Source organism: Cherax quadricarinatus, chromosome 63 (assembly GCF_038502225.1).
Source record: "Cherax quadricarinatus isolate ZL_2023a chromosome 63, ASM3850222v1, whole genome shotgun sequence".
Lineage (NCBI taxonomy): Eukaryota > Metazoa > Arthropoda > Malacostraca > Decapoda > Parastacidae > Cherax > Cherax quadricarinatus.
The window spans coordinates 15,799,502-15,820,050 of record NC_091354.1 but is presented as its reverse complement, the minus strand read 5'-3'; the positions used below and the strand labels follow the sequence as shown (position 1 = coordinate 15,820,050).

At 43.1% G+C, this 20,549-nt stretch overlaps 1 protein-coding gene across 1 annotated transcript in view; it reads right to left on the bottom strand.

Moving 5' to 3' along the window:
- The window catches only part of LOC128698156 (uncharacterized), a 542,913-nt gene extending 524,408 nt beyond the window's left edge, over positions 1–18,505 (bottom strand). Inside the window, exon 1 of the mRNA XM_070098656.1 lies at positions 18,196–18,505. The gene's annotated coding sequence lies outside the window, so the exon portion shown is untranslated. The remainder of the gene's footprint in view (positions 1–18,195) is intronic.
- Between the last annotated feature and the right edge of the window lie 2,044 nt (positions 18,506–20,549).

The window sequence follows — 20,549 nt, the reverse complement described above, 5'->3', positions numbered from 1 at the left end:
ACTTTCTACAGTCCCCTCGATTGTTCCTGATGTGATCCTCTTTTTTTCTTAGGCTCCACGATGGTCTGACAGGGCCTCCGCATACAGTTTTACTCCTTCATTCCCTACAGTCCCCTCACTTGTGACTGAGGTAGCAGTTTCTGATGTCATGCCCACATTGCTCTTTAGTTCTTTAGGCTGTTAGGGTGTGTGTGTGTGTGTGTGTGTGTGTGTGTGTGTGTGTGTGTGTGTGTGTGTGTGTGTGTGTGTGTGTGTGTGTGTGTGTGTGTGTGTGTGTGTATACTCACCTAGTTGTGTTTGCAGGGGTCGATTCACAGATCCTGGCCCCACCTCTTCGCTGGCTGCTACTAAGTCACTCTTCCAGCTCAATGAGCTTTATCATACCTCTTCTTAAAGCTATGTATGGATCCTGCCTCCACTACATCACTTCCCAGACTATTTCACTTCCCGACAACTCTGTGACTGAAGAAATACTCCCTAACATCCCTGTGATTGATCTGAGTCTTCAGCTTCCAACTGTGACCCCTTGTTGCTGTGTCCCATCTCTGGAACATCCGGACTATGTCCACCTTGACGATTCCTCTCGGTATTTTGTATGTCGTTATCATATCCCCCCTATCTCTCCTGTCCTCCAGTGACGTCAGGTCGATTTCCCTTAATCTCTCCTCGTAGGACATACCCCTTAGCTCCGGAACCAGTCTAGTTGCAAACCTTTGCACTTTCTCTAGTTTTATGTGCCTGGCTAGATGCGAGTTCCAATCTGGTGCTGCATACTCCAATATGGGCCTAATGTACACAGTGTACAGGGTCCTGAACGATTCCTTATTAAGATATCGGATGCTGTTCCTAGGTTTGCTAGGCGCCTGTAAGCTGCAGCAGTTATTTGGTTGATGTGCGCCTCAGGAGATGTGCCCGGTATCATACTCACCCTTAGGTACTTTTCCTTGAGTAAGGTTTGTAGTGTCTAGCCCCCTAGACTGTACTCCGTCTGTGGTTTTCTTTGCCCTTCCCCAATCTTCATGACTTTGCACTTGGCGAGGTTGAACTCCAGGAGCCAGTTTCTGGACCAGGCCTGCAGCCTGTCCAGATCCCTTTGTAGTTCTGCCTGGTCCTCGTCCGATTGTTTGTGTGTGTGGGGGGTGAAGTCTGTCTGTATCTGTCTCTCCTCTTGATTCAAGTAAAGACCTCTGAAGCCAGGCTACCCAAACTTTGCATGGTCTTCTCGTGTGACCCTGAGAAGGTTTTATAGTGTTTTACCTCTTCCTACTCACCCTCCCACAGCCTTATGACCTTGATAAGATTTTATGCTGTTTTACCTCTTCCTACTCACCCTCCCACAGCCTTATGACCTTGATAAGATTTTATGCTGTTTTACCTCTTCCTACTCACCCTCCCACAGCCTTATGACCTTGATAAGATTTTATGCTGTTTTACCTCTTCCTACTCACCCTCCCACAACCTTGTGACCCTGAGAAGATTTTATACTGTTTTACCTCTTCCCACTCACCCTCCCACAACCTTGTGATCATGAGATAGTTTAATGCTGTTTAACCTCTCCCTACTCACCTTCCCACAACCTTATGAGTATGAGAAGGTTTTATGCTGTTTTATCTCTTCCCACTCACCCTCCCACAGCCTTGTAACCTTGAGAAGGTTTATGCTGTTTTATCTCTTCCCACTCACCCTCCCACAGCCTTGTAACCTTGAGAAGGTTTTATGCTGTTTTATCTCTTTTCACTCACCCTCCCACAGCCTTGTAACCTTGAGAAGGTTTTATGCTGTTTTATCTCTTCTCACTCACCCTTCCACAGCCTTCACATATTCACCCCTTGTAAATAAATACCGTCTTGGGTTGACATTACATCACAACTAAAGATCACCCAATATATATGTTAATCATGTGAACAAGTGTATACTTATTTGTAGCTATTCATCCGGTACCATCGGATCCTTGCCTTAAGATTATATGGATGTAAGAGATTACCTAAGTAATGTAGATCAGGGTAGTCTGACTATGGATTACACTGATCAATGACCAAAATGCTTCCGAGACCAGAGTAGCAATTTCCAATTAATTTTAGGTCACTGAAAATGAATATCATGGTTAAAATTGTTTGTTAGCTCTACTTTTCAATATACGCCTATGTGTCACAACAGGTTCCAACAGGCTTGTGGCAGTGTGTTTCTTACCACACTTAGTCTCACTGCCCTTCATTATTGTTCCAGCAGTCACTCTTGATAACTATCAAGAGTGAGGCTGGACAGACGGTGATGGTTATCAATATGATTTTTTCAAAAGCATTGTAAATGCCGACTAAGTTATTGCATATATTCCTAATTGGGAAATTAGTTCAAATTTAATAACTAAATGGAAAAACAATAGATTAAAACGTCTCATGGAGAAAAAAAAGAGGTACAGGCGAATCAAGAGGAGGGGGTCACCTTAATGACCAATATTTTATATTTATGAGAGAAGTCAAAAGAGGAATACAGAAAGCCAAGAGAGAATATAAAATTGCAAGGGAATCAGGGACTAACCCAAAAGAGTTTCCTTCAGGCATAAGAAAAGGGAACAGTCAAATTTAAATGCACCTCGGATCAACTTACTATTAGTGACAAAAAATGTGTACAAGTACCATGTTTCAACACATATTTCCTTTTTTTTCACGAGAGGATACAAATGAAATCCCGGAGACCAATAAATACACGAGTTAGGACGAGAATAAATTATGTAAGAACAAAGTCACTAGTGGTATGGTCCTCAGACAACTTTGCAGATCTTACTGAATAAGTGGAAAATGGCAAATGTGATATCCATTTACAAAGAGGGAGATCTGTCCTTAGCTTCAAATTACAGACCAATTAGCCTAACCTCAGTTGTGAGAAAAATCGTTATCAATGATTTCAGATGCAATTCGAAACCACTTCTGAGATAAAATTTGTTCAATGAATCTCGATACGTTTTACAAAAGGGCGTTCTTCCCTTCCGAATTTACTAACATTTTTCATTAGGGTATTCGAGGCAGTAGACTAAAATAAAGAATACGATATTGTGTATATGGACTTCAGTAAGACCTCTTAATAAGAGTCCCACACACGAGTTTGATAAAGAAAGTGGCGGTAAATATTACAGGAAAAGAAATTACCTACTGGATCGTGTCATGGTCGACTGATAGGCAACAGTGTGTGTATAAGTGTGTCACAGGGGTCAGTATTATTCATCTACGTAAATGACAAAGATGAATAAATGGCGATATAAATAAGTTTGCCGATGGCACTAAAATATGCTGTCAGATAATTTTTCATGTGGACACTAGAAAGGTACAGGCTGACCTGTATAGTTTGATGTTATGATCGAGCAAGTGGCAGATGTACAAATGTAAGGTTCTAATCCTAGGAAATGAAAATAGCAAATTGAATGAAAAAAAAAATTTATTTTGGTTAGCAGAAATTAAAACCCAAGACAACAATGCATAAATATTCGCGATAAAGCTAATAGGATTACTGGCTTCATATCAAGAGCCAAAAAAATAATAGGAGCCCTAAGATTATATGTCAACTTTATTTATATGTATATTTGGAAAATATACAGAGAAGAATGAAGTTGTATTAGCCACTGATTGGCGAAACGTTTCTAAAATACCGAAATGTTACACAAGTGTCATATTTATCAACTTGTCGGTTTTCTAAACAATTTATAGAAACAGTGAATGGGGGAGGGGGAGGCGGAATGGAAGGCACTCAGGCTAGCTTTAATGAAATGGAGCATAGGTCTAAATCCCTTATATCAAGATTTTCTCATCAGCATCAAGGAACCTCTCTTGAGAAGACAATAACTAAAGAATGCCTCTTGCTAGATGCTTTAAAATAATAACGCTGATATATTCGACAAGAAGGATGACACCTTTTTAAGTTTAGGATGTGTAGGTGTAAATTTGAAATTTTAGTGACGTTGTTAAACTTGGAACCGTTGGATTTAGATCAAATACTGGAGGAAAGCTGTATTTTATAGTCTTCAACTGTCAGTGTTGGTGGCTTAATTGAATGAAAGACTGGCTTTTACGTTGAACTTATCAATTTTAATTGGTTAGTTTTATTAAATAAACTGTTTTTTATGTAATAACTAAAGAATGGATCTTTTGATCAGCTTCAAACACTTAGAGCTGGTGTGTATCTTAATTAGAAGTATTTCTGTATCGACTTAAGTCTATGTAGGTGTCAATGTGACGAGCTGATAGAAAAATTATATTAAACTGGACTTTCTTAAAAAGACAAAATCAAATATTTTTTTTTCTTTTACGATTATAGAAAATTTTCAACAGAACTGAAAAAATAAAGAAATATTGAAAACTCGTTTTTTCTTTTTTAATATTCACGAGTTTAGAGAGCTCTCACATACTATAGTTTTGTGCGAATTTATGTTATAACCAGTCATGCTGTTATGTACAGTTTTCTTGTCTTCCACTAACTTCCTGCAAGACATTCGCTTATAACTTTGGAACGCTTTATCCAATCGACTCCAAAATTTCATTCAACCCTGGTAAACTATAACCAGAAGAAAGTTCGTGCAACAAATGGAGTGCGCAGGTGTCCGCTGGTTGGTTTTAAATAAACCATTCTTGAAATTCGATCCCAAGCGATAATTTTATGAAGGCTCTTCCGATCGGCTTCAAAATTTCGACACTCGTGTATCCTACGCATACGAGAGACTGGTATGTTGGTGTATGCAGGTGCCATTTTGCAGCAATTAATCTGGAAATGGTATTATTCTGCATTAAAAAACGGAAGTATGCCTCCCCAAATGGGTTGTCCTGATGCTGAGCTCTTGATCCAAGGAACTAGACATATACTTGCCGTCCTTGGATCTAATTTGAATGCTTTCCTTTACCAAGGCGCCATATGACCCCTACGGGTTTAGTGTTTTCCCATGATTAAAATTAAAGAATTCTGAATGGTATCAATTTTTAATGGCATTTTACGATGTGAATTTGACATTTTTGGGGTTTAGGCTGTGTAGGTGCAATTTCTTTTAGGATTAGGTGAAATAAATGAAGAATGGATTTTCTAGTCAACTTCAAATTTTTAATGTTGTGCTTTCCTCAATGGAAACTTCTTCTTGATGTTAGGCTCTAAGTTTTAGTGTGCCAATTTTATTAAAGATTGGTTTATATTAAATTACAATAAATTGTTTCTTCTGATCGGAAATAAATCAGTGTCTGACTTTAATGGCTTGTACTAGATAAAATCTACATAATGAACTTTTATGTGCCCATCACATGTTGGCTTTCAAGATCATTGTAAAAGAAAATTAAGTTTATGTACCCAAAGCCTAAATAAAATTTGCTTGCTTACTTAAATTTTCAAAGCTGATAATTTAATAATGCAACTTTTGAGTTGTTTGAATATTAATGTGCTGGCATCTTAGCACATCTCTCTGAGATAACAGAGGAACTTCTCTTCAGTTTGACTTCAAAGCTGGTTGTCCTTAGTGTAAGATTTCAATTAGTTATGGACTGTGTATGTTCTAATTTGCTAATTTATTAATGAAACAGAAATATTACTCTCCATACAATAACTTGTGAATACCTTCTCTGATTTACTTCAGATCTTCAACAATAATATTTGACTGCACAAGAAATTTGTACCACATACTCATACTGTGTACCGAGCTACGGGGAGTTGGGAGGCTATGTAACAGAACATATGAACATAAGCATCAACTCCACAGTAAACCTATTGGCCCATGCAAAGCAGGGCCAACTCACACCCAGCTCACTCATATACCCGTCCAACCTACAGTATATTTCCCCCCCCGATGAAAAGCAGGGGTGCCACTAGCACGATAAGAGACAACAAAATAAGTGTCAGAGGCCCAAGACTGTTCAACTGTCTCCCAGCATACATAAGGGGGATTACAACAGACCCCTGGCTGTCTTCAAGAAGACACTGGACAGGTACCCAAGTCAGTACCTAACCAGCCGGGCTGTGGTTCGTACGTTGGATTGCGTGCAGCCAGCAGTAACAGCCTGGTAGATCAGGCCCTGATCCACCATAAGGCCTAGCCACAGACTGGACCACGGGGGCGTTGACCCCCGGAACTCTCTCCAGGTATACTCAAATTTCTGGCTACAATGACACTACACCCGTCTACAATTTTACTGCCAAAATAGTACCTCCTCATCCTCATATTAAATCTAAATTTGTCCAATTTGAATCCATTGCTGCGGATCCTCACTTGGTTAAATACTTTCAGAGCGTTATTTACATATTCTTTATTTACGTATTCCTGCTTTCCGTTTCTACATTTTCATCCCATCTTCCCTTCTTTCGGATCGCGCAGCCACTGAGATACGGTACTCCTAGTTAGTAGTAATTGTGCTATATTAAAAACAATAAACATGTATTTACGCTCACATTCATGTCGTGACACCTTCTGTGAAACGTTTATGGTGACTTCGGCTGTGAAATGTGTATGGTGTGATGCCAGAAATGCAATGTTCATGTCGTGACGTCAGTTGCGTAGAGTTTAAAGTGTTAGCTGTGTAGGTTGTGACATAATAGAAGTGTATGGTTTGTGTTTTGACTTCGTCTATAGTAGGTGCTAAACTGTGTGATGTAAGAAAGGCGTATAATTAGTGTGACGTCATGATAGCATTAATGCGACCTTAGATGCGCAGTTTGTGTGTGACGTCAAGTGAGCATCATTTCAAAATCCAGCCCTATATAAGATATATTGGCCTCTTCCTCCCAAGCACACGATATATACAATCAGAGGGGTATGTCTCTCACTGTTTATAGACAGAATTAACGTTAAGCCCTATTTTGGGTATTACGATAATCTTGACTGGTGGTGAACAAGTTAAATGCATCCTTAATGGCTCTCGTGTAATCGAAACAATTTAAAGCAAACTAACTAATCAACCATCCTCCCAAGGATGGCACCCAAAGCCCTCTAACACCCAGGTACAGGCTTACTCCTTAGTGAACAGCAGTAACAGGGGCAAAGAAACTCTCATTCCTTTTACGATGAGAATTCGGCCGAGTTCGCATCGCTATTGGGCCGTGGGGACGTGCTGCGCAGTAGCTCCTGATTGAGTTGGCTTTTGCGCAGTGTTGACGTGTACTTATCTCTGTGAAGACCTGTTTGCGCGCTCTTTACGAATTGAAGCAAGATGCCCTCCATCGAGCAACTTTACCAACAGCTTAAAGAAGAATTGAGGATGGCGAAGGTGGAGATTCGGCGACTGACCGAGGAAAACAAGAAGATTCGTAGTAGTCCTCCTGTTTTGAGTCCTCAGGTCAACGAAGTTGACGATCAAGAGGACGAATGGAAAGGTAGAAACGATGAAGAAGAAAGAGGCTGCCGTGGAAACTGTTGTGGAAACATCTAATACATTCTCAGTGCTACCCGACGAATGTGAGTCGACTACTGGGAACAACACGACGAACGACACCAAGGAAGGTAAGAATATTGTTGTTGTTGGGGATAGCCAAGTTAGGTATATGGATAGGGCGTTCTGCTTGAAGGACAGGAGTAGGAGACAGAGAGTTTGCTTTCCTGGGGCTGGGATGGAGGATATTGTTAGCCATCTGGATGACATCATGAGAGGTAATGGGAGCAATCCTATTATCTGTCTCAGTGCTGGAGGCAACGATGTTGGCAGACGTAGGAGTGAAGACCTGATTAGCAGGTATAGGTCAGCAATAGAAATAATTAGGAGTAAGGGTGGGAACCCTGTCATATGTGGAAGATTGCTAATGTAATTCCTATTTTTAAAACAGGGCACAAGTCGTTACCGTCAAATTACCGCCCAATACGCCTGACCTCAATTGTAGGCAAATTACTAGAGTCAATTATAGCTGAGATTATAAGAAGCCATCTCAATAAGCATAGCTTGATTAATGATACTCAGCATGGATTCACAAGAGGCTGGTCTTGTCTAACTAATTTATTAACTTTCTTCAGTAAAGCTTTTGAGGCTGTTGACCACGATAAAGAATTTGATATTATTTACTTAGATTTTAGTAAGGCTTTTGATAGAGTTCCGCACCATAGACTGTTAAAGAAAGTGGCAGCTCATGGCATTGGGGGAAAAGTGCTCTCGTGGATCGAGTCATGGCTCACTGACAGAAAGCAGAGAGTGTCCATAAATGGGGTAAAATCCGAGTGGGGATCTGTAACAAGTGGCGTTCCACAGGGATCAGTCTTGGGCCCGTTGTTGTTTATAATATATATCAATGATCTTGATGAGGGAATTACTAGTGATATGAGCAAATTCGCCGATGACACAAAGATAGGTAGGATAATTGATTCAAACGTAGATGTTATGGAACTTCAGGAGGATTTAAACAAACTCTATTCTTGGTCAGAAAAGTGGCAGATGCAGTTCAATGTAGATAAATGCAAGGTTCTGAAGCTCGGGAGTGCCCATAACTATAGTACTTATAAGTTAAATGATGTAGAACTTAGCCATACAGATTGCAAAAAGGACTTGGGGGTTATGGTGAGCAGCAACCTTAAACCAAGACAGCAATGCCTAAGCGTACATAATAAGGCAAATAGATTACTGGGATTTATATCAAGAAGTGTAAGCAACAGAAGTCCAGAGGTCATACTGCAGCTTTATACATCATTAGTAAGGCCTCACCTAGATTATGCAGCTCAGTTCTGGTCTCCATATTACAGAATGGACATAAATTCGTTAGAAAACATTCAGCGTAGGATGACTAAATTAATACATGGCATTAGAAATCTTCCTTACGAAGAAAGATTGAAGACTCTTAAGTTACATTCACTTGTTAGACGAAGAATGAGGGGAGACCTGATCGAAGTGTATAAGTGGAAGATAGGTATTAATAAAGGGGATATTAATAAGGTCTTGAGGATGTCTCTCCAAGAGAGAACCCGCAGTAATGGATTTAAATTAGATAAGTTTAGATTTAGAAAGGACATAGGAAAGTATTGGTTTGGAAATAGGGTAGTTGATGAGTGGAACAGTCTACCTAGTTGGGTTATTGAGGCTGGGACTTTGGGTAGTTTCAAATTTAGGTTGGATAAGTACATGAGTGGGAAGGGTTGGATTTGAGTGGGACTTTCACATCAGAGCTTATTTCTTGGGTGGCATTGAAAATTAGGTTGAGCAAATGTTTTGTTAGTGGGATGAATTGTAAAGGACCTGCCTAGTATGGGCCAACAGGCCTCCTGCAGTGTGCCTCCTTTCTTATGTTCTTATGAGTTATTGTTTGAAAGTAGCTGAATGCATTGTTTGTATCACAGACTCAGTGTGTTGTTTAGGGCGTGAGATCATGAAAATATACTGTGTAAGGTGTAATGCAATATGAGAATATTGTTTGCGTGGTGATACAAGAACATAAGAAAGGAACACTGCGGCAGGCCTAATGGCCCATGCGAAGCAGGTCCAAGTCGCCTACCAGCTTATACCACTGACCCAACCTAGTCAGATCCAGGTCACATCCACTTAAGGAACGTGCAAAAGTTAGTAGGTCTGATGCCGTGCAATGCAACACACCTACTAGCAAAAGCTAGGTGTGTGTGTTGCATTGTTTGTATTACTCTGGTAAATATAAAAACACAGTAGACAGCTGTTTCAGTTATCAGCTTAAGCTGGACAACCTCTATTAGCTGGGTTGCAATATCTCTATTAATGGGTTCCTTGAAAGCCTGCACTAAATATGGTGCCAATATCATTCATCTTCACAACTCAACCCGGCATCTTCCCTTTACAAGAGCATTTATCTCCACTACTTCGTCTTACACATCTTCCCTTTACAGCATCTTCACCTCTTCATCTTACACATCTTCCCTTTACAGCATCCTTCAACTTCACTACTTCATCGTACACATTTTCCCCCTCACAGCATCGGTCCAAGTCGGACCGAAAAGTAGTCATAAAGTTTCTTTATCCTATGTGCGGGTTATTTGTGTATCATTCATCTTCATTACTTAACCCGGAACGGCTCTGAGTTGCCCTGGTAAATACGTAAGTAAGCAACTTAAAATTATAATCATCGTTTAGATGTCATTCATTGGGAGGAATGGGGGAGGGAGGTCAAATGTGGAGGTAATGTTGATGTTTCTGCCCGAATCAAAAACAGTCACATCTAATACTGTATAATTAAATGATATGAAGTCTTATGAGTATTTTTTCAGTGTGAAAGGTAGATAAGTTTTTTCATATAGTGACGAGAGGGCAAACGGGTGCATTTCTTACAGTATGATGCATGTTGTGTGTATTCTCTAGGGTGCGGTTATGTGAGTGTATGGTTTATGGTATTATGTACAGGGAGTGTACTGTTTGTGGTGTAACATATGGGGAGTGTACTGTTTGTGGTGTAACATATGGGGAGTGTACTGTTTGTGGTGTAACATATGGAGAGTGTACTGTTTGTGGTTGTAACATATGGGGAGTGTACTGTTTGTGGTGTAACATATGGGGAGTGTACTGTTTGTGGTTGTAACATATGGGGAGTGTACTGTTTGTGGTGTAACATATGGGGAGTGTACTGTTTGTGGTTGTAACATATGGGGAGTGTACTGTTTGTGGTGTAACATATGGGGAGTGTACTGTTTGTGGTGTAACATATGGGGAGTGTACTGTTTGTGGTGTAACATATGGGGAGTGTACTGTTTGTGGTGTAACATATGGGGAGTGTACTGTTTGTGGTGTAACATATGGGGAGTGTACTGTTTGTGGTGTAACATATGGGGAGTGTACTGTTTGTAGTGTAACATATGGGGAGTGTACTGTTTGTGGTGTAACATATGGGGAGTGTACTGTTTGTGGTGTAACATATGGGGAGTGTACTGTCTGTGGTGTAACATATGGGGAGTGTACTGTTTGTGGTGTAACATATGGGGAGTGTACTGTTTGTGGTGTAACATATGGGGAGTGTACTGTTTGTGGTGTAACATATGGGGAGTGTACTGTTTGTGGTGTAACATATGGGGAGTGTACTGTTTGTGGTGTAACATATGGGGAGTGTACTGTTTGTGGTGTAACATATGGGGAGTGTACTGTTTGTGGTGTAACATATGGGGAGTGTACTGTTTGTGGTGTAACATATGGGGAGTGTACTGTTTGTGGTGTAACATATGGGGAGTGTACTGTTTGTGGTGTAACATATGGGGAGTGTACTGTTTGTGGTGTAACATATGGGGAGTGTACTGTTTGTGGTGTAACATATGGGGAGTGTACTGTTTGTGGTGTAACATATGGGGAGTGTACTGTTTGTGGTGTAACATATGGGGAGTGTACTGTTTGTGGTGTAACATATGGGGAGTGTACTGTTTGTGGTGTAACATATGGGGAGTGTACTGTTTGTGGTGTAACATATGGGGAGTGTACTGTTTGTGGTGTAACATATGGGGAGTGTACTGTTTGTGGTGTAACGTATGGGGAGTGTACTGTTTTTGGTGTAACATATGGGGAGTGTACTGTTTGTGGTGTAACATATGGGGAGTGTACTGTTTGTGGTGTAACATATGGGGAGTGTACTGTTTGTGGTGTAACATATGGGGAGTGTACTGTTTGTGGTGTAACATATGGGGAGTGTACTGTTTGTGGTGTAACATATGGGGAGTGTACTGTTTGTGAAGTAACGTATAGGGAGTGTATTGTTTGTGGTGTAACATATGGGGAGTGTACTGTTTGTGGTGTAACATATGGGGAGTGTACTGTTTGTGGTGTAACATATGGGGAGTGTACTGTTTGTGGTGTAACATATGGGGAGTGTACTGTTTGTGGTGTAACATATGGGGAGTGTACTGTTTGTGGTGTAACATATGGGGAGTGTACTGTTTGTGGTGTAACATATGGGGAGTGTACTGTTTGTGGTGTAACATATGGGGAGTGTACTGTTTGTGGTGTAACATATGGGGAGTGTACTGTTTGTGGTGTAACATATGGGGAGTGTACTGTTTGTGGTGTAACATATGGGGAGTGTACTGTTTGTAGTGTAACATATGGGGAGTGTACTGTTTGTGGTGTAACATATGGGGAGTGTACTGTTTGTGGTGTAACATATGGGGAGTGTACTGTCTGTGGTGTAACATATGGGGAGTGTACTGTTTGTGGTGTAACATATGGGGAGTGTACTGTTTGTGGTGTAACATATGGAGAGTGTACTGTTTGTGGTGTAACATATGGGGAGTGTACTGTTTGTGGTGTAACATATGGGGAGTGTACTGTTTGTGGTGTAACATACCTGGAGTTTACCTGGAGAGAGTTTCGGGGGTCAACGCCCCCGCGGCCCGGTCTGTGACCAGGCCTCCTGGTGGATCAGCGCCTGATCAACCAGGCTGTTGCTGCTGGCTGCACGCAAACCAACGTACGAGCCACAGCCCGGCTGATCAGGAACTGACTTTAGGTGCTTGTCCAGTGCCAGCTTGAAGACTGCCAGGGGTCTGTTGGTAATCCCCCTTATGTGTGCTGGGAGGCAGTTGAACAGTCTCGGTCCCCTGACACTTATTGTATGGTCTCTTAACGTGCTAGTGACACCCCTGCTTTTCATTGGGGGGATGGTGCATCGTCTGCCAAGTCTTTTGCTTTCGTAGTGAGTGATTTTCGTGTGCAAGTTCGGTACTAGTCCCTCTAGGATTTTCCAGGTGTATATAATCATGTATCTCTCCCTCCTGCGTTCCAGGGAATACAGGTTTAGAAACCTCAAGCGCTCCCAGTAATTGAGGTGTTTTATCTCCGTTATGCGCGCCGTGAAAGTTCTCTGTACATTTTCTAGGTCGGCAATTTCACCTGCCTTGAAAGGTGCTGTTAGAGTGCAGCAATATTCCAGCCTAGATAGAACAAGTGACCTGAAGAGTGTCATCATGGGCTTGGCCTCCCTAGTTTTGAAGGTTCTCATTATCCATCCTGTCATTTTTCTAGCAGATGCGATTGATACAATGTTATGGTCCTTGAAGGTGAGATCCTCCGACATAATCACTCCCAGGTCTTTGACGTTGGTGTTTCGCTCTATTTTGTGGCCAGAATTTGTTTTGTACTCTGATGAAGATTTAATTTCCTCATGTTTACCATATCTGAGTAATTGAAATTTCTCATCGTTGAACTTCATATTGTTTTCTGCAGCCCACTGAAAGATTTGGTTGATGTCCGCCTGGAGCCTTGCAGTGTCTGCAATGGAAGACACTGTCATGCAGATTCGGGTGTCATCTGCAAAGGAAGACACGGTGCTGTGGCTGACATCCTTGTCTATGTCGGATATGAGGATGAGGAACAAGATGGGAGCTAGTACTGTGCCTTGTGGAACAGAGCTTTTCACCGTAGCTGCCTCGGACTTTACTCTGTTGACGACTACTCTCTGTGTTCTGTTAGTGAGGAAATTATAGATCCATCGACCAACTTTTCCTGTTATTCCTTTAGCGCGCATTTTGTGCGCTATTACGCCATGGTCACACTTGTCGAAGGCTTTTGCAAAGTCTGTATATATTACATCTGCATTCTTTTTGTCTTCTAGTGCATTTAGGACCTTGTCGTAGTGATCCAGTAGTTGAGACAGACAGGAGCGACCTGTTCTAAACCCATGTTGCCCTGGGTTGTGTAACTGATGGGTTTCTAGATGGGTGGTGATCTTGCTTCTTAGGACCCTTTCAAAGATTTTTATGATATGGGATGTTAGTGCTATTGGTCTGTAGTTCTTTGCTGTTGCTTTACTGCCCCCTTTGTGGAGTGGGGCTATGTCTGTTGTTTTTAGTAACTGAGGGACGACCCCCGTGTCCATGCTCCCTCTCCATAGGATGGAAAAGGCTCGTGATAGGGGCTTCTTGCAGTTCTTGATGAACACAGAGTTCCATGAGTCTGGCCCTGGGGCAGAGTGCATGGGCATGTCATTTATCGCCTGTTCGAAGTCATTTGGCGTCAGGATAACATCGGATAGGCTTGTGTTAATCAAATTTTGTGGCTCTCTCATAAAAAATTCATTTTGATCTTCGACTCTCAGTCTGGTTAGCGGCTTGCTAAAAACTGAGTCATATTGGGACTTGAGTAGCTCACTCATTTCCTTGCTGTCATCTGTGTAGGACCCATCTTGTTTAAGTAGGGGCCCAATACTGGACGTTGTTCTCGATTTTGATTTGGCATAGGAGAAGAAATACTTTGGGTTTCTTTCGATTTCATTTATGGCTTTTAGTTCTTCCCGCGATTCCTGACTCCTAAAGGATTCTTTTAGCTTAAGTTCGATGCTTGCTATTTCTCTGACCAGTGTCTCCCTGCGCATTTCTGATATATTGACCTCTTTTAGCCGCTCTGTTATTCTTTTCCGTCGCCTGTAAAGGGAGCGCCTGTCTCTTTCTATTTTACATCTACTCCTCCTTTTTCTTAGAGGAATAAGCCTTGTGCATACATCGAGTGCCACCGAGTTAATCTGTTCTAGGCATAAGTTTGGGTCTGTGTTGCTTAGTATATCCTCCCAGCTTATATCGGTTAGGACTTGGTTTACTTGGTCCCACTTTATGTTTTTGTTATTGAAGTTGAATTTGGTGAATGCTCCCTCGTGACTAGTCTCATTTTGTCGGTCTGGGGCTCCACGCATACATGTCTGAACCTCAATTATGTTGTGATCTGAGTATATTGTTTTTGATATGGTGACATTTCTTATCAGATCATCATTGTTAGTGAAGATGAGGTCTAGTGTATTCTCCAGTCTAGTAGGCTCTATTATTTGCTGGTTTAAATTGAATTTTGTGCAGAGATTTAAAAGCTCGTGTGAGTGTGAGTTTTCATCATATGGGGAGTGTACTGTTTGTGGTGTAACATATGGAGAGTGTACTGTTTGTGGTGTAACATATGGGGAGTGTACTGTTTGTGGTGTAACATATGGGGAGTGTACTGTTTGTGGTGTAACATATGGGGAGTGTACTGTTTGTGGTGTAACATATGGGGAGTGTACTGTTTGTGGTGTTACATATGGGGAGTGTACTGTTTGTGGTGTAACATATGGGGAGTGTACTGTTTGTGGTGTAACATATGGGGAGTGTACTGTTTGTGGTGTAACATATGGGGAGTGTACTGTTTGTGGTGTAACATATGGGGAGTGTACTGTTTGTGGTGTAACATATGGGGAGTGTACTGTTTGTGGTGTAACATATGGAGAGTGTACTGTTTGTGGTGTAACGTATGGGGAGTGTACTGTTTATGGTGTAACATATGGGGAGTGTACTGTTTGTGGTGTAACATATGGGGAGTGTACTGTTTGTGGTGTAACATATGGGGAGTGTACTGTTTGTGGTGTAACATATGGGGAGTGTACTGTTTGTGGTGTAACATATGGGGAGTGTACTGTTTGTGGTGTAACATATGGGGAGTGTACTGTTTGTGGTGTAACATATGGGGAGTGTACTGTTTGTGGTGTAACATATGGGGAGTGTACTGTTTGTGAAGTAACGTATAGGAAGTGTATTGTTTGTGGTGTAACATATGGGGAGTGTACTGTTTGTGAAGTAACGTATAGGAAGTGTACTGTTTGTGGTGTAACATATGGGGAGTGTACTGTTTGTGAAGTAACGTATAGGAAGTGTATTGTTTGTGGTGTGACGTATGGGGAGTGTACTGTTTGTTGTGTAACATACTGGGAGTTTATTCTTCGTGGTGCAACGTGTGGGGAATGTATTGTTTGTGGTGTAACGTAAGCAGAATTTGTGGCGTAACGTAAGCAGTGTTATTATTTGAGTAATGTAAGCAGTATATTGTTTGTGTGATGTAAGCAGTATATAGTGTAAAGTAGGTGAGGTCTTGTTTGTGGTGTAACGTAAGTGGGATATTATTGGCAAAGGAATACTGGTGCAAAGGAAGAAGTGTATTGTTTGTGGAACACAGAAGTGTATAGTTTGTGGAACACCGGAAGTATATTGTTTGTGGCATAACGCAAGAAGTGTATTGTTTACCGTGTAACCAAAGCCACGTGAGTGTAAAGCAAGCACTGCGTATTGTTTGTGATGTAACGTAATCAGTGTATTAAGTAAGTAAGTAAGTAAATTTATTCAGGTATACACAATACAGTTACATAGAATTATCATACATAGCAGCATATGTGTAGAGAACCTAGGATAACCCAAAAAAGTCAGACAGTGACTTATTTCCATTGTTTATGCTGATTCGTAATCAGTATATTGTTTGTGGTTTAACGTAAGCAGAATGTATGGCGTTGGTGCAACTAAGCAAAAGGTATTCATTGCTTGTGGTATGATGTATGATAACGCATCACATATGGCATGGTGTACTGTAAGCCGTGTAATGTAATTTCATCGTGTGAAACCAGTTGTGGGCTGACCACAAGGAAGTAATGTTTGATTGTTTTTGTGTTGATGCATTCAAATTCACTTGAGTGTTACACTGCCTTTGTGATTCAGCACCAAGTGTGATGCTTGTATGAAGTTAGGTATAATGTTAGCTGCGTAGTGACGATATCACCGGATTAGTGATGCTATCAGCACGAAATCACATCACCCAAGTATATTTTTGAATTGCGTCGTCTATTTTACGTATCACCAATAATGTTCTGATGTCACTGTCTTTATACGGTTAACTAACATGTTATAAAAACATTATCTGAATATGGTTAACTAACATTTTTCATACATTTTGTTTGCACTGTACAGGTAACGAACATGTTGCCATGCTGATATACATTGTCTTTAAACTGTTGCCACACAATTTTTTATACACAACTGTCATACGGAATCCTTAATAACTCCCAAGTTACTTCGCATATACAGAAGAGCATTCAGTAAAACAAATTACCAGACAAACTGCACATATCGCGGGATATATAGTATTTATTCTTTCAACAGTAAGTGTAACATTTCACAAGGACAAAGTCCACAATTCTCACACGTCGAATTACAGGTTTTATTAACAAACAAAATTTATTTTCAGCTGTGGAGTGCATAAAATTTATATGTGATAGGCGAACTTCTTTTCTGGATACTAATTAATGAAATTAATCGCCTTTTCCGTAACCTACACGTTCAATTACCACATAAATAGAATGCAATACCAACATGTTGATGAATAAAACATGTGTAACTCTAGTTACCTTTATTAACGAAAGGTATTGTCTGCGAAACAGGCTTTATTAGTCGAATACAGAGAGATTAATTATAATCCTGGAGACAGGAGACGAAGTGGAGATAGCCTGAGGTAATCAATCCCTCAACTGTGTTGACTAAGAGACTGATTATCTTCCAAATAAGCTGAGAGACTGATTACGCCAAACTACCTCTTCACTTTACTTGTCTTCCAACTATGCTGAAGGACTGATTACGACAAAGTACCTCTTCATTTTATCTACTGTTTCCCAACTAGGATGAGGAACTGATTACCTCAAACTACCCCTCTAAGGAATGTAATTCTCTTTGTAGTTGACTAATGAAACCTGCAGAGAAGCTGAAACCAAGTGCTGCACATGTATCTTACTCATCATGTCTAATTAACTCTTCAATAATTATATGGCCTAGCAGTCAATTTATTCGTTTTCTGTTGTCTAACAGTCATTTCAATTAATTTGACAACCAAATGATTATATTTCTAAATACAAATTTTTTTTTCATTGTTTTAAACTAGTGTATACGACTGTATATGTGAGGTGAATCATACCATTGCACTTCTAATGTTAGCAGATGAAGGTTGGTTATTCAATATTAAAAGGCTAATCGTTTACAAAAATCTTAACCCATAAATATACACATTCAATTTTACGTGTAAACGTAAGCTATGTAATGCTTCTGCAAAGATTGCATCCACTGAAATATTAAACTTTTTATATACTGTTTATTTATCTCTTGACATTTACAGAATTTTGGTATTTATGAAAGTTTTAGAAAACGTAGGTGACAGGCTTGGAGAGTACCAGAAACCCTGAGTAACAAGTGCCTATTTTGCTGTGAATATTGTAACAATTCTTGGGTAAACAGTGCTTACAGTACTTTGTAGTGAATGTTGTATCAGACTGAGGCGACGAGTTACTACATTGCCTGGGGAATGGGAGGCAATAAGGTTTGACCCACGGCAAGGAATAAGCCTAGTTCCTTGGATCACGAGCCCTCACCGATACCAAGGCATCTCCTTAGAGTTGGGGAGGGGATGCTGTAACAGAAGACCCAGGTGACGAGTGCCTACCTTTCCGTGAATGCTGTACCTGAAGTCCTACGTGACATGTGCTTACCTTGCTATAAATTCTGTAACAGTGGGTGGGCTGCTTGCCAACCTCAGATACTGCAACAAGGGCTTCAAGTGTTGCTGTGCGAAAATCCCTAATATACACCACCACCCTCTTCCTTCCTCCCCGGGCACTACGCGAGGACGGCAACTCAGAGAACATATAAATGCTCACACTGTGTATCACACAAAAACGAGGGATGAATGGGGGAAATAAATTCCACACTGAAAGGCAAGGAGCTCCGGGAGCCACAAGGCAGACAACCTCTCTCGACCACAGTACAACAAAGACTCTGCCTCTGCTCAGCTGAGACTCCTTCATCTGGCACCCAGGCTTCGATCTCCAGGCCACCACCAGCCACACTAGTGACCCCCCCAGGCCACCACCAGCCACACTACTGACCCCCCCAGGCCACCACCAGCCACACTACTGACCCTAGGCCACCACCAGCCACACTAGTGACCCCCCCAGGCCACCACCAGCCACACTACTGACCCCCCCAGGCCACCACCAGCCACACTACTGACCCCCCCAGGCCACCACCAGCCACACTACTGACCCTAGGCCACCACCAGCCACACTAGTGACCCCCCAGGCCACCACCAGCCACACTACTGACCCTAGGCCACCACCAGCCACACTAGTGACCCCCAGGCCACCACCAGCCACACTACTGACCCTAGGCCACCACCAGCCACACTAGTGACCCCCCCCCAGGCCACCACCAGCCACACTAGTGACCCCCCCAGGCCACCACCAGCCACACTACTGACCCTAGGCCACCAGCAGCCACACTAGTGACCCCCAGGCCACCACCAGCCACATTATTGACCCCCAGGCCACCACCAGCCACACTAACGACCCCCAGGCCACCACCAGCCACACTAGTGACCCCCCCAGGTCACCACCAGCCACACTACTAACCCTAGGCCACCATCAGCCACACTAATGACCCCCAGGCCACCACCAGCCACACTAGTGACCCCCAAGCCACCACCAGCCACACTAGTTACCCTAGGCCACCATCAGCCGCACTAGTGACCCCCAGGCCACCACCAGCCACACTACTGACCCTAGGCCACCACCAGCCACACTAGTGACCCCCAGGCCACCACCAGCCACACTAGTGACCCCCAGGCCACCTCCAGCCACACTAATGACCCCAGGCCACCACCAGCCACACTAGTGACCCGCCAGGCCACCACCAGCCACACTACTGACCCTAGGCCACCATCAGCCACACTAGTGATCCCTAGGCCACCACCAGCCACACTAGTGACCCCCAAGCCACCACCAGCCACACTAGTTACCCTAGGCCACCATCAGCCGCACTAGTGACCCCCAGGCCACCACCAGCCACACTACTGACCCTAGGCCACCACCAGCCACACTAGTGACCCCCAGGCCACCTCCAGCCACACTAATGACCCCAGGCCACCACCAGCCACACTAGTGACCCCCCAGGCCACCACCAGCCACACTAGTGACCCCCAGGCCACCTACAGCCACACTAATGACCCCAGGCCACCACCAGCCACACTAGTGACCCCCCAGGCTACCACCAGCCACACTACTGACCCTAGGCCACCATCAGCCACACTAGTGACCCCTAGGCCACCACCAGCCACACTAGTGACCCCCAAGCCACCACCAGCCACACTAGTTACCCTAGGCCACCATCAGCCGCACTAGTGACCCCCAGGCCACCACCAGCCACACTACTGACCCTAGGCCACCACCAGCCAGTGACCCCCAGGCCACCACCAGCCACACTAGTGACCCCCAAGCCACCACCAGCCACACTAGTTATCCTAGGCCACCATCAGCCGCACTAGTGACCCCCAGGCCACCACCAGCCACACTAGTGACCCCAGGCCACCACCAGCCACACTAGTGACCCCCAGGCCACTAGCAGCCATACTAGTGACCCCCAGGCCACCACCAGCCACACTAATGACCCCCAGGTCACCACCAGCCACACTAGTGACCCCCCAGGCCACCACCAGCCACACTAGTGACCCCCAGACCACCAACAGCCACACTAGTGACCCCCAGGCCACCACTAGCCACACTAGTGACCCCAGGCCACCACCAACCACACTAGTGACCCACAGGCCACCAGCCACACTAGTGACCCCAGGCCACCACTAGCCACACTAGTGACCCCCAGGCCACCACTAGCCACACTAGTGACCCCAGGCCACCACCAACCACACTAGTGACCCACAGGCCACCAGCCACACTAGTGACCCCAGGCCACCACCAGCCACACTAGTGACCCCCAGGCCACCACCAGCCACACTAGCGACCCTAGGCCACCACCAGCTACACTAGTGACCCCCAGGCCACCACCAGCCACA